Source organism: Babylonia areolata, chromosome 16 (assembly GCF_041734735.1).
Source record: "Babylonia areolata isolate BAREFJ2019XMU chromosome 16, ASM4173473v1, whole genome shotgun sequence".
NCBI classification, from domain to species: domain Eukaryota; kingdom Metazoa; phylum Mollusca; class Gastropoda; order Neogastropoda; family Buccinidae; genus Babylonia; species Babylonia areolata.
In genome coordinates this window covers 12,086,743-12,100,925 of record NC_134891.1, presented here as the reverse complement: position 1 = coordinate 12,100,925, position 14,183 = coordinate 12,086,743, and the positions used below count along the sequence as shown (strand labels likewise).

At 42.8% G+C, this 14,183-nt stretch overlaps 1 protein-coding gene across 2 annotated transcripts in view; it reads right to left on the bottom strand.

The window, feature by feature from the left end:
- Positions 1 to 10,766, bottom strand: part of LOC143291155 (uncharacterized) — a 47,184-nt gene extending 36,418 nt beyond the window's left edge. Inside the window, exon 1 of one of the 2 annotated variants that reach the window (XM_076600838.1) lies at positions 10,664 to 10,766. The gene's annotated coding sequence lies outside the window, so the exon portion shown is untranslated. Of the gene's footprint in view, positions 1 to 1,040; positions 1,232 to 10,663 lie in introns of those variants that run through there. The other variant, XM_076600840.1, reaches the window with a different exon arrangement.
- Between the last annotated feature and the right edge of the window lie 3,417 nt (positions 10,767 to 14,183).

Here is a 14,183-nt window from a genome sequence, read left to right as displayed (position 1 = left end):
TGCTACTAAAAGTTTCATTTTTGTAACACATTTTACATACTACAAAGGCCAACAGCTGTAGGGAACCTGTGTTTGGAGAGAGGAGCAAGAAAGCACTAAATACCATACCCTATAATTATAGAAACAGATTAAGACCTTCTGGTCTGAAAACTATGGGCAGGGCAGCACATCATTCAGACAAAAAGAATACCATCACTAAACTGAATAATTAACCAAACTGTAACAACTAGCTGTTCACAGTAACTTGATCTACTAAGTCAAGAAAAACTACACTGATCAAATTTTTGCTTGTTTGTTTGATTTAGCACTGTCTAAACAATCTCTGTACAGGTTTAGTGACCACATGCATGATTGCTAAATAAATTTGCGAACAAACTAACTTTCATTTCAAAAGAAGAAAAAAGCAGCAACATACTGGCTCACATGAAAAAAGCTACATGAGTTTTCACAGTTAAGCTAATCTTGAGTGCACAAACTTCAAGACCTGACCAGTACTATCAAAGACACAAAGACAGGACAAAGAAAGGCCAAGTGACAACACAGATTGTTCATGCCGATGATAACTGAACATCAAAAAATAACCTTGAGCAACAATGTTCCTGTACATTGTGGCTAGGTTTCAAGTTGTGAAGCCCACATTTCTCATTGGCTTATAATAAGTGAATGAAAAAAAACAACATACCAGACCACACACACACACACTCACACACACTGGTGAGAGAGAGAGAGAGAGAGAGAGAGAGAGAGAGAGAGAGAAAGAGATGGAGAGAGACAGACAGACAGAGACAGAGGGAGACAGAGAGAGAGAGAGACCCACATGAGACCACACAGTAACAGGGAGAGATACACGAGGACAGTTCCATTCCGCACAGAAAACGTCTCGAAGACCAAAGGTAACCATAACATCCCCACCCCCTCCAAACACACAGTCTGTCACACACACACACACACGCACACACACACAAACACACAAAAAGGGCATGCAACAAAAAAACCAAACAAGCGAACAAACAAACAACCTTGCACAATTCATCACTCACGGAAGCAAAAGAGATCCCCAGTCCGTCCCACAGTCGTGCATGCAGACAGGCTGACAGACAGACGGACACACTGGCGAGCTGGTATGCAAGGGTATATAGTAGCGGCTGAGGTGGATGGGGAGAGAAGACCCTGCTGTCAGCAGTGTGTCACCACACACACACACACACTCAGAGAGACTCCAAGCCGACTGAACGACCACAGTTCGAGACACCCCGTCCAGGCCTTCACTTCCCGTTCGCCCCCTCCCCCCCCCCCCCTCCGCCCAGGCCGAAGTCAGTCAACAACACGCCCCCCACCCCCACCCCGAACCACCTCCGATAAGAAATGCACGATCATACAGGTCCTGTCAAGAACCTCCCGCTTTCCGTCTATCGTCTTCCCTCCAACCGCCACCCCTTCACCCCGCCCCCCTCCCCAGCCAACACCACCATCACCCTCCCACCCTACACAACATTCAAGTGCTCACTCCTTTACCGTCCTCCTCCTTCCCCCAATCCCCCTAAACCTCCTCTATTCCTCTCCACCCCCACCCCCTTCCCCCACACCACCTCTTCAACTCCGTTCCCCTTCCCCCGTTCTCCCCCACCCCCATCCCACCCCCTACTTAAGACTCTCTCCTCTTCCTCCCTCCAACAATGAATCGCAACATCTTTCTTTTTCCTTATCGCACTACTACTTCTGTCCCCAGCCTCCTCCCCTCCCCTCCCCCTCCCTTCTTCCCCCAGGCTGTCCGCCCTCCGTCGTCTACTTGTTTTTCAAAACGACAAACTGCTAGCTCCCTGGGGGTAAGAAGGCTGATGATGAGAGAAAGGTGTGGAGGGTGGTGGTGGGGGGGAATGGGGTGGGGGGTTGAGGGGGGGGTGTGGGGGGGGGAAGGGGTGGCGGCGGAGGAAGTGAGGGGAGGACAAAGGGCTGTGTTTGGGGTGGATGATGATGGGTGAGACTTAGTGGCTGGACGTTGGTGGGGAGTTGGGGGAAGGGGGGGTAGAGGTAAAAAGAAAAGGGTGTGGATGGTGGGGGTGGGGGGGTGGGGTGGGGGTGGGGGGGGTGGAATGACAGGGGCTAACACAATGGTCATTACGTCAGCTTCACTCCAGTCCGCAAACAATGTGGAGCTAATTGATAGTCCTCCCCCACTCCCCCCCCCCCCACCCCCCTCAACCTCAACCCTCACCACCCCTTCCTCCTGCCCGCGGTCAGTCAGGCAGGGAAGGGGGGGGGGGGTCATTTTGTCTGCTGGGGGTCTCTCCATTCTCCGTTGTGTGCTCCCTCCCTCCACCTTGTATTGATAGGGAGAAGGGGGAGAATCTTTATCACCAAACCGTGTATGTCTAGGGCAGGGGGAGGGGCAGTTGGGAAGGGGTGTGTGTGTGTGTGTGTGTGTGTGTTCGGGCATACGGTCAGGAGGGGGGGTGACCAACCCCATTCAAAGGTTAAAAGACCACACTCTGTCACAAAACCAACTGGCGGTGTCTCTGTTTTGTACAAGCTAAGACAACGACAATGAAGAACAAGAGACAAAAGAAACCCAACTTATGAAGTTAATCTCATAGTGTGAAAAAACGTATTATGCTGAAAAGAAATATCCTCTGTCTGCCCATGTCTGCTCTTCCTTACAGAGAGATGAAACAAAAAAAACAGAAAAGAATCAACAACCGTTGAAATCAAAACAGAAAAAAAATGATATAAGTAATCAATGGGTAAAGAAGAGTGGAGTGATTTCAGTACAACAAGTGATGATGTGAACATGATGAGCTGTCAATTAACAGCGACAGCCATTTACTTTATAAACAGCAATCACTTTCTCTCCTCAAATTACTTACACACTTTAAAAATTTTTTTAATTTTTTTTTTTATTGCAAATCACTGTGAGTGTAAACCAAACAGAGGTTGCCTTCCCAACAAACCTTACAAAAGTGTGTGTGTGGAGTGAGGTAGGGTGTGGAGGTCGTTGTTGTTATTGTTGTGTGTGTGTGTGTGTGTGTGTGTGTGTGTGTGTGTATGTGTGTGTGAATAAATGCCAAAAAACAACTGATTACTTCTGCAGTTTTTCTTTTATTCTTACATTTACAGTCCATATCAGGGGATATTATTACTTGTTCCACAAAATATTAACACCTAATCAAGTGGTACATTATAATTTGATCGCTCACTTATTAAACTTGAAAACCATTCCATAGTTTAAATAATATAATCTTTTAACAGGACAGTCCATCAAACAAACCAGCTACTGAACAAGCCATCAATCAGAAATTATCAAACAAATGATTCAGCAACAGTGACAGGTCATCAATGAGATATATAGATATTTTATATATATATATATATATATATATATATATGTGTGTGTGTGTGTGTGTGTGTGTGTGTGTGTGTGTGTGTGTGTATACATACATGTGTATGAATATAATATCTATGTCTAGATAGGCAGACACACACATATATATATATAGAGAGAGAGAGATAGAGAAGGAAAGGAACATTATCGAAAACAGTAAAAGCCGATTTGACAGACACATGGACACACGCAAAAGCAGAGACAGAGAGGAAAACACACACACACACACACACACACACACACACACACACAGACACACACATGGAGAGAGGAAACAAACACAAACACAAGGAGAAAGAGAGGGACAGAGGAACATATATCTAGTGTTGGCCGAGTGGTAACGCGTCCACCTAGGAAGTGAGAATCTGACTGCACTGGTTTGAATCGCACCGGCAGTCGCCAGTATCTTCTCCCCCTCCACTAGACCTTGAGTGGTGGTATGGATGCTAGTCATTCGGATGAGATGATAAATCGAAGTCCCGTGTGCAGCATGCATTTAGCGCACGCAAAAGAACCCACGGCAACAAAAGGGTTGTCCTTGGCAAAATTCTTGAGAAAAATCCACTTTGAAAGGAAGACAAATAAAATTGTAAGCAGAAAAAATACAAAAAAATGAATGGCGATGTCAGTGTAGCGACACACTCTCCCTGGGGAGAGTAGCCCGAATTTCACACAGAAATTTGTTGAGACAAAAAGAGTAATACAAATACAAATACACACACACACACACAAGGAGAGAGAGAGCGAGAGAGAGAGAGAGAGAGAGGGGGGGGGGAACATACACACACACACACACACACAAGGAAAAAGAGTGATACTGAGGAACACACACACAAACACACACACACACATAAACACAAGGAGAAAGAGTGATATAGAGGAACACTCACACACACACACACACACACACACACACAAGGAGAAAGAATGGTAGAGGAACACACACACACACACACACACACACACACACACACACACAAGGAGAAAGAGTGGTAGAGGAACACACACACACACACACACAAGGAGAAAGAGTGGTAGAGGAACACACACACACACACACACACACACACACACACAAGGAGAAAGAGTGGTAGAGGAACACACACACACACACACACACACACACACACAAGGAGAAAGAGTGGTAGAGGAACACACACACACACACACACACACACACACACACACACACACAAGGAGAAAGAGTGGTAGAGGAACACACACACACACACACACACACACACAAGGAGAAAGAGTGGTAGAGGAACACACACACACACACACACACACACACACACACACAAGGAGAAAGAGTGGTAGAGGAACACACACACACACACACACACACACACACAAGGAGAAAGAGTGGTAGAGGAACACACACACACACACACACACACACACACACACACACAAGGAGAAAGAGTGGTAGAGGAACACACACACACACACACACACACAAAGGAGAAAGAGTGATATAGAGGAACACACACACACACACACACAAGGAGAAAGAGTGGTAGAGGAACACACACACACACACACACACACAAAGGAGAAAGAGTGATATAGAGGAACACACACACACACACACACAAGGAGAAAGAGTGGTAGAGGAACACACACACACACACACACACACACAAAGGAGAAAGAGTGATATAGAGGAACACACACACACACACACACAAGGAGAGTGATAACTGATATTGAGGAACACACACACACACACAAACACACAAGGAGAAAGAGTGATACAGAGGAACACACACACACACACACACACACACACACATGCGCTTGCATGCGAAAGGATAGACAGAGGGGGGTCGGGGGGGGGGGGGGACACACAGACACACACCACCAATGCACCAATCTGCACAGGACAGAGCTATACAAGCAGCAGCAGGACAGGAGGACTCCGGAACCCGTTCATACAAGACACGGTGCAGCGATGACAAGAAAAGCCCGGACAGCCAGCCAGCCAGCCACCGCTGGGACATCACTTGCAACTCCCCCCAAAACCTCGTGAGGCCCCCTCTTTGCCAGATAAAACCCACGCACTTCCCAGCCCTTGTCCACCTTCCAGTCCTGTCCTGTCCTGTCCTGTCCCGACCCATATAGATCTCAGGGGCTACCTATATATGTATATATATACATATACCTCAACAACAAGCAACTGAACACAAGAGGGCCACTACCAGACCTTCCCACTGCCCCTCCCCCCTACACGCCCCCCCAAGCCCCACACCGCCAACGTCCCCCCTCCCCACCCCTCCAATCCACCCACCATCTCAATCCCCAGATAAGTCCAGCTGGGAGCAACCCCCCACCCCCAACCCCGACCCCCCTCCCTTGTGCTGTGAACAAAGTACAACACAATGTACTGCTGTACACAATGCAAGTGGGTTCAGTACAGCCCCTCTCCTTGCCTGAACTGATCCCCTCCCCCTTGCTGCTAGGTTAAAGTCCTAATCTGGCCCCCTAATCTGCTTGCTGGCTTGTTCTCTCTCCCTCCCTCCCTCCCCACCCCCCTCACTCATAGATTAGATTACAGGAGGTAACCTATACCTTACACCTACTTGTCTACATACTCACTCACACAGATGAGTTCGACAGCCATGAGGGGTGATGTGATTTCAACAGTCAGCATTTTGGGGGTCGAAAACAAGTTAACACTCTCCAGCCCCCTTTATTTTTCTTTCTTTTTATTTATTTTCTATTTTTTACTCCTGCCTTGTTTAACCACCTCACACACCACCCCTTTCTTCCCTTTCCCTCTACCTTTTACATCCAAGACATCCAGTGAAAGTCACTGTTGTTTCATTTTCTGATCCTATTCCCATGTGAAATGGGAGACAATGTAAATACTCTCTGTGTGTGTGTGTGTGTGTGTGTGTGTGTGTGTGTGTGTGTGTGTGTGTGTGTGTGTATGCATGCATGTTTGTGTGTGTGTGTGTGTGTGTGTGTGTGTGTGTGTGTGTGTGTGTGTGTGTGTGTGCATGCATGTTTGTGTGTGTGTGTGTGTGTGTGTGTGTGTGTGTGTGTGTGTGTGTGTGTGTGTGTGTGTGTGTAGTTTGCAAATTTCTTAAAACCAAAAACCTGCAGCACAAAACCTAACAGTTAGAAAACCTATAACTAAAGGCAAACCCTACACAATGAAACTGAAGTGTGTGTATGTAATGTATGAAATTGCGTGTGCATTTATGTGTGAGCCTGTGTGAATGAAATGTGGAAAAAGACATAACAACAACGACAACACACACAACAACAAACAAACAAATAAAAAAGACTGATAAACACACACACATGAAATCAGCATTTGATTATGATTATATGCTCTTCGTTCTAACCCTCTCTTCTTTGATAATAGCACTTTATAAAAAAACAACAACAACAAAAAAACCACACATATGATTATATGATATATAATTTTACATGTATGAACAGACTTTTTACATGTTTGACAGAAACTTTAGGCAGCCACATGATCTTGTTTCCATAACCCACCAAATGCTGATATGGACTTCTGGATTATTAACATGCATGTTTCATCTTCTGCATGTCAATATATGCCAAATGCTCACATGGATGGCAAATCTTCAACTCCTATGTTTATCCTCTGCATGTGAATACACACAAATGAGTTGGGGCACCAGCAGGGCGTATGAACATACTGCTGACCTGGGAAGAAAACAATTTCCAAACCTGAAATTCACCACACCATGGTGCCAGAATAAAACACAAGACCTTCGGACTGAAAGTTCAGTGAGCACTCAAAACCACCTGAGTATGGTGCCTGTCTTTATCAAGTTCAATACTGAATGCTGCCACTTGCTTCCCTTTTACTTAAAGAAGAAATAAGGAAGGAAGGAAGGAAGGAAGGAAGGAAGGAATTTAGTAAATGTGTGTGTGTGTGTGTGTGTGTGTGTGTGTGTGTGTGTGTGTGTGTGTGTGTATGCCACTGTGTCACTGGCACATATCGTGACTTATATTCAATCTGTCAGATTTCATGTTGGACACTTCTGCTCTGTCAGGTTTTGCTCAGTTGAGTGGAGACCCTATCTCTTTGGACAATGATTAAATGTTCAATCAATCAGTGCAAACCCCATCCACTCACTCTCCCTTGATAACAACTGAAACCAGCTATCTGGATGCATAACCACACTTTCCCCAAAGCACACTTCGTGTTCTGCAAAGCGTGTGAGGGTACCATTTGCTCATGGCAGCTTTTATGCAACCCCCACTCAATGGAGGGCAGTAATGTTTTGAATAATCTTTCCACTTTTGGGTGAGACCTGTACAGGGAAATGTCTGATGGGATGTAACCCCTGTTACAGTGTTACTGGGGAATCTGAATGATGGGACACTCTCGGCTGGTCCACAAGCTCTTTCCTCACACACTTGCATCCTTTGCCAAAAGGGGACATGATTTTCAAATGCAGCTGGAGTCCTGGTTCTTGGTATGGGAGCAAAGTGAGAAAACCAATTAATTAAAATAAAAAAAAAAAGAACGAAAAAAAAATCAAACATGAAAAAAAAAAATCAAGAGAGAAATCAAGTGAGAGGCAATTTGTTGCTCAAGTTCCCTGGAGTGTGCATGCACGAATATGCATGCTTGTGTTTTTTTGCTCTCTCTCTCTCTCTCTCTGTGTGTGTGTGTGTGTGTGTGTGTGTGTGTGTGTGTGTGTGTGTGTGTGTGTGTGTGGTGTGTGTGTGTGTGTGTGTGTGTGTGTGTGTGTGTGTGTGTGTGTGGTGTGTACTTATGAGGAAGAGGTGTGTGACTGGGGAAATCAAAGGGAGGATGAAGGGCAGAAAGAGAAGGGGGAGGTGAAGTCACACGATTGAAAACAGCAGCTGCTGGGGCACCAGTGAAAATGGACGTGAGCAAGTAGATACGAACAACTTCAGCAAACATCCCGGCATGAACTGACACAATGTGCTGGTCTTGCTGAACTTAGAAATATGAAAAACAAGCACTCTACAGCCAGCAGTGGGTGAGGAAATTTCGCTTGTGACCCAAACTGAATTTTTTCTCAAGAGTTGGGCCCCTGTTTATGCATCTGATTACAGCCACAGGACATTACCGCAATGACTGAACAACTTTTGGAGTTTCACAGACCCCCCTCCCCACTCCTTCCCCAGCCCCTAATACCTGCACCCTGGGCCTTCCCACCCCCCTACCCTGCCTCCACAACTTCCCCTCTCACAGTGATCAGGAAGCAAAATGAAAGATACACTTCAGTACAATGTGACATTATAAAAAGCAAAAACAAACAAACACACACAAAAAAACAAGGATCATAACTCATGTTTCCAATGGGGGAAGAACAGTTTGAATATGAAGAGGTCACAAAAAAGAAAACAAGCAACAACAAAAAAAGAGTGTGGAGGAAAATCATGATGGTCTCTAATTTGAGTGGGGGGAGGAAATGTTTTTCTCAAACACACAGGTTATCAAGTGTCAACTGTAGGGAGTTATTGTTGGGTTCTCATGAAGATCACAGAGTCGGGAGGAAAAGTTTGAAGTGGCTTTGTGTCCTGTTTGGGTGACTGGTACAAGTGATGGCTGTACTTGTGCATCTGTTGTCATCCAGAGTACACATAGTATACTTTTGTTTTTAGTTTGCTATGGTAAATATGAGTACTTCCCCAAGTTAATACCTAGAAGTAATAATTCATGTATGTATGTACACACACACACATGCATACATATATTATGTGTATGCTGAGAATGGTGTGTGTGTGTGTGTGTTTGTGTGCACGCGCGCGCGTTATACATATTATTTATGTAAGAGGCTGAAGGGAAGAGAGGAGAGATAAAAAGAATATATAGAAGCATGTGTTCATTCAATTTTATATTACTGGTAAATAAATCCAAAATGTGGTTAACAATCATTAAAAAAACAAAGAAGCTTGATATGGATACTTATTTTGCACCTAACGTGGTACAACTGGCTGCCTGCCTGGGTAGAGTTGACCGACAGCTGTGACTGGGTGCTATCATTCATTTCTTGTTTCGTTCAACCAGTTTTCAGTCATGCATACACACACATTCACACAAACGTGTAACAACTAATTAACATGTTTGACATTTATCAGACCTATCTTTAAGCCTACATTATAGTTATTACACTCCATCTGTAGACAAAGAAAATAAGCATTCAACTTGAACTCATATCAAAGATGCTAATGTTTTCTTTTCCTTGCATTTTTTCCTTACATTGTTTTTCTACAGACTGTATTATTCTCTAAATCCGACATAAAACTTATAAAATCAATCAATAGATCTATATTTTCATGTCTAGAGATGACTGTGTGTTTACATTTGCTATTTTGATGTCAGCTAACACTGGAGAACTTACTAACATACATGCTCACAACTGAAATATAGTACTTAGAAACAACATACACACTATATGTTCACAAAATCTTGTGTAGAATTAGAACCAACAACACACATTTGACTTGTACCTACACACCCGTGTCACACACACACACATATATATATAACTGGTATGATTTAAAAGCAAAAACCAACAACAACAACAACAACAAAAAAAGGACAAGAAAAAAAGACAACACCCTCCTAAAAACAACAACAACAAACAACAAAAAAACCCAACAAAAAGCAAAACAAAAAATCCCTACTCAACTAAATAAAAACCTGAAACATTTCCATACTTGTTTTTCTTCTCTCTTATTTTGTCTTAAAAATAAAAATCGGGAAAAATTTTGGTGGATTATTTTTTCTCTTTTTTCCACTTTCTCAGATCTATAGATACAAGCTGCAGACGTTTTTTGTTTTTTTCTTTTTTCCTCCAGGTTTACCACTAATACCAGGCCCTTCCCTAGCACTTATTTTCATCCCCGTTTCGTAGAGAGAATGATGTGGCTATTAGAGGTATCACATCACATGTCCTAAATACACTATCCTCTGGTGTAAAAGGGACACAACGACTTGATATATCACTGATCAACAGACCAAACACTGTCGTCATACCTTACCTCTGCTTCCACATGAAAGAAAGTCAGGGCAGATCTGACGACGCGACGGTCACTAACAAATCTGGTATTCACCCAGGCATGCAGTAATACCGACTGATCGCCTTAGACCACACTGACGTCGTTGTCAACACCCCCTCCCAAAGCGGATCACACGCGCCACCGCCTCCCTCCCGTTCCCAAATCCACCCCATACGCTCCCCAACAAAAGCTGCCGATTCAAGAAAGCTAAGCAAATAAAACAAAACAAAAAACCAGTTACTACGGAACTTCACTTACCTATGGATAGTTCTGTATTTCTGGTTCCTCCTCCCAAATCGAAAGAGGGTAGAGGGGTGTATTCGGGAGAACGTCTTCCTTCCCTCTGTTGAGGGTGTCGGCTGTGCCAGGGAGGAGGAGGAGTAAATTTCCCCGAAATGTGTGTAGACGTCATCACTGATTGCGAACCTCACGGGAGGCTATGCAGTTTTGGTCCGCCTTGATTCGTTACTGAGGGGATATGTTTATCTCCCTTAGAAATGAGTCTCCATTCACAAATAGGAGTAGTATTTTGACATAGAAAGGACACTTAATCTATGCAATGGGAATGTAGCTCTAGCAGAATATGAACAAAAACACACAGATGCACACTTCCACGCCCACACACAAAACCGATATCAAAAGCGAAAATCAGATGGCCCCGGGGTCAGAGATACAGAGAGACAACTCGATGAAGACAGAACGAAATTACTGAAGGGATATATATATATATATATATATATATATATATATATATATATATATAAGAGAGAGAGAGAGAGAGAGAGAGAGAGAGAGGACAAATTCTTTATTTCGAGGATAATAGATAAGCACTGGTGTGCTTTTTTTACATCCAGTCCCCGCCCCGGCTGAATAGGGTATACACTACACAATATTAAATAAAATGAAAACATGGTGTTAGTAGAAATACATAACACAGGAGATAAAAATCCAAAAAATTATCTTTAAAAAAAAGAACAAAAAAGAACACTCACACACACACACACACACACACACACACACACACACACACACACACCAGCATGGCATACAGGCACAAGCATGGTGTTAGTAAAATGCGTAGGAAAAAAATGAACAAAATGAAAGAAACACACACAACACACACCGCACCACAGACCAGAATGGGGGATGGAGGGTGAGGGAGGTTCTCAGTCAACCATACACATTTGACAAACAGTATCATTAAAATGAACGATTTACATAGCACATTATGGCGTAAGGTGGGAAAGGCAATGTTTTTTGAAGGTGGCTGGACAAAGTTGTTGTTTAATTGTTTCTGGGAGTGAGTTCCATAGGGTGGCGCCTGAGTAAACCAGACAGGATTTGAAGTCAATTCTTTGGATTGGGATATGGACTTTAGGTTGGGGGGGGGGGGGGGGGGGGGGGTTTCCTTGATGAATTTACAGAAAATTTGTCTATTAATGTTGGTGGTGCGTTACCTGTCATAATCTTTTGCATCATGATTCCTTTATTATACTTTACGGTTTAGTGGGATGATATTTGCTTGTTTATAGTCCGAGTCTAAAAGGGAAGTCTTTTTAAGGAGTACCAGCTTGAGCCCCAGTTTATGAAGATTCTGTAGTAGTAGTAGTAGTCTTCAGTTTAACGTCTTCCACTTTAAGTGATATTAGACGGGGGGGGAAAAAAGTGGGGGTGGGGGGTGCGGGGGGGTGCGGGAGGGTGGAGGGCGAGGCGTGGTGGAGGGAATGGTATTGGGCAGAGGGTGAAAAATGGTGTGTGTGTGTGTGTGTGTGTGCGTGTGTGTGGTGGGGAAAGATACAGAGCATTGGAAAAAATAAAGCATTAAAACGGGAGATATAGGCACAATATAGAAGGAAACGCTAACATCAAACACCTGTAACAACTATAACAAATGTCCAATTGGACTATGCAGCAAACCTTCTGCAATAGCAGATAGCATCTTGAAATTGTCAAAAATACATTCAAAAGAATTTTCCGAGAAGTTTGGTAAAAACGATTTCAGACTCTGACATTCAAAGAGTATGTGTTTTCTAGAAATAGATTCTCCACATATGCATTTAACATCTCTGCTGAACTTTGTTATAAAAGCGTTCAGCTTTATCCTGTTTGATAATGCCCGAATTTGCCTTAATCTGAATAAATTACTGAATGTATTTGATTGATTGATAGATTCCGGTTGTTGAATATTATTTATACTTTTATTTAAAACTTTGCCATTTTGCTGGTATACTTCCCTGACTGCTCCGTGATGCTTTTTTCTAGTAAGCGGTACCACTCTTGTACAGACAAAGGTACATAAAGGTATGTGGTTCCCTGTTGGTGTTTTACACCTTTTCTTGCAGCCCTGTCAGCCCGTTCATTATATAGGAGACCAAGGTGAGAAGGAACCCAACAAAAAGTTATACGTGTTCCTATCAAATTCATAAGATGTACAATGTGACTTATTTCTATTATTATTTTGGACTTGTTCTTACAATTTGATGAGTTTAAAGCGTATAATACAGATTTTGAATCAACACAAAATAAGACTTGTGGAAGGCAAACTGGAAGATCAAGAATATAATTTAAAGCCATAAGAACAGCGATAAGTTCAGCTGTGAATATTGACCGATCTTTACCAATATGGTATGATCGTTCAGTTTTCTGTTTTGGTATAACGAAAGTTGAACCTGCTTGGCCATTGTCTAGGAGTGAGCCGTCTGTGTAAATATGTAAGTGGTCACGGTATCGATTCTGAAGGTGTAATCGGACTTCTGTTGTCATGATATTTGGATTTTCTTTTTTTGCAATGTCAGTATGATTGATATCAAACTGTGCTTTACTCATCTCCCAAATGGGGCATGGACTTACTGTTTTCTGCGTGTCTACATTATCTGGATTAATTTCGGACTTTTGGAAAAGGTTTGACACAAACGTGCCAATTGGTGTTAGATAAGATATCGTTTTAGCTCTTTTTGGGAAGTTGTTTTCAGATGTAATTCTTACTTCCTCCGATGTAAAATTTTCAGTTGTTGAGCTTCTCAATACGTATTTAGCACATGCCAGGTTTCGGTATTCATCCAAAGGTAATTCTCCTATTTCTTTATATGTTCCGAGGGTTGATGCGTGGAAAGGTACGCCAAGGGCAAGTCTATATGCTTTACAGTCAATGCTTTGAAGTTTCTTTAACAAATACTTTGGAGCATTGAAAAAGACTTCTTGTCCATACGATAGTTTGGATCGAATAAGTGATGATGATAAATGTTTCAATATCGTTGTATCTTGTCCCCAGTACTGTTTACTTATAACTTTGAGCAAGTTTAAATATTTTCTTGCTTCTGTTATTATATATTCGATATGGGCATTCCAAGCTAGTTTTGAAGTAAGCATTAAGCCTAAAAATGTTATCATATCTCTGTACTGAATGGGCTCGTTTTCAATTTTAAATGTTGGTAACTCTTTGGATTATTACCATTGTTAAAAAGCATAATGTGAGTTTTTTCTGCTGATAATGTAAGACCATTGTCGACAATATACTTATTCAGTTTATCTATTTCTCTTTGGTATGTTTTCTTAGTATAGTTTAATGCCCTTTTTGATGTATTTCTTTTCATAGTTACATTCATCCACATACATATATCATCTGCGTATTGCACTAGGATCACGTCTTTTGATAAATGTTGGGGTAAGTCGTTCAGCAAGATGTTAAATAGAACAGGGGCAATAACAGAACCTTGGGGTAATCCCATGTGAAGAGTCTTAGGATTTGAGTATGTATTTCCAACTCGTACTTGTATAC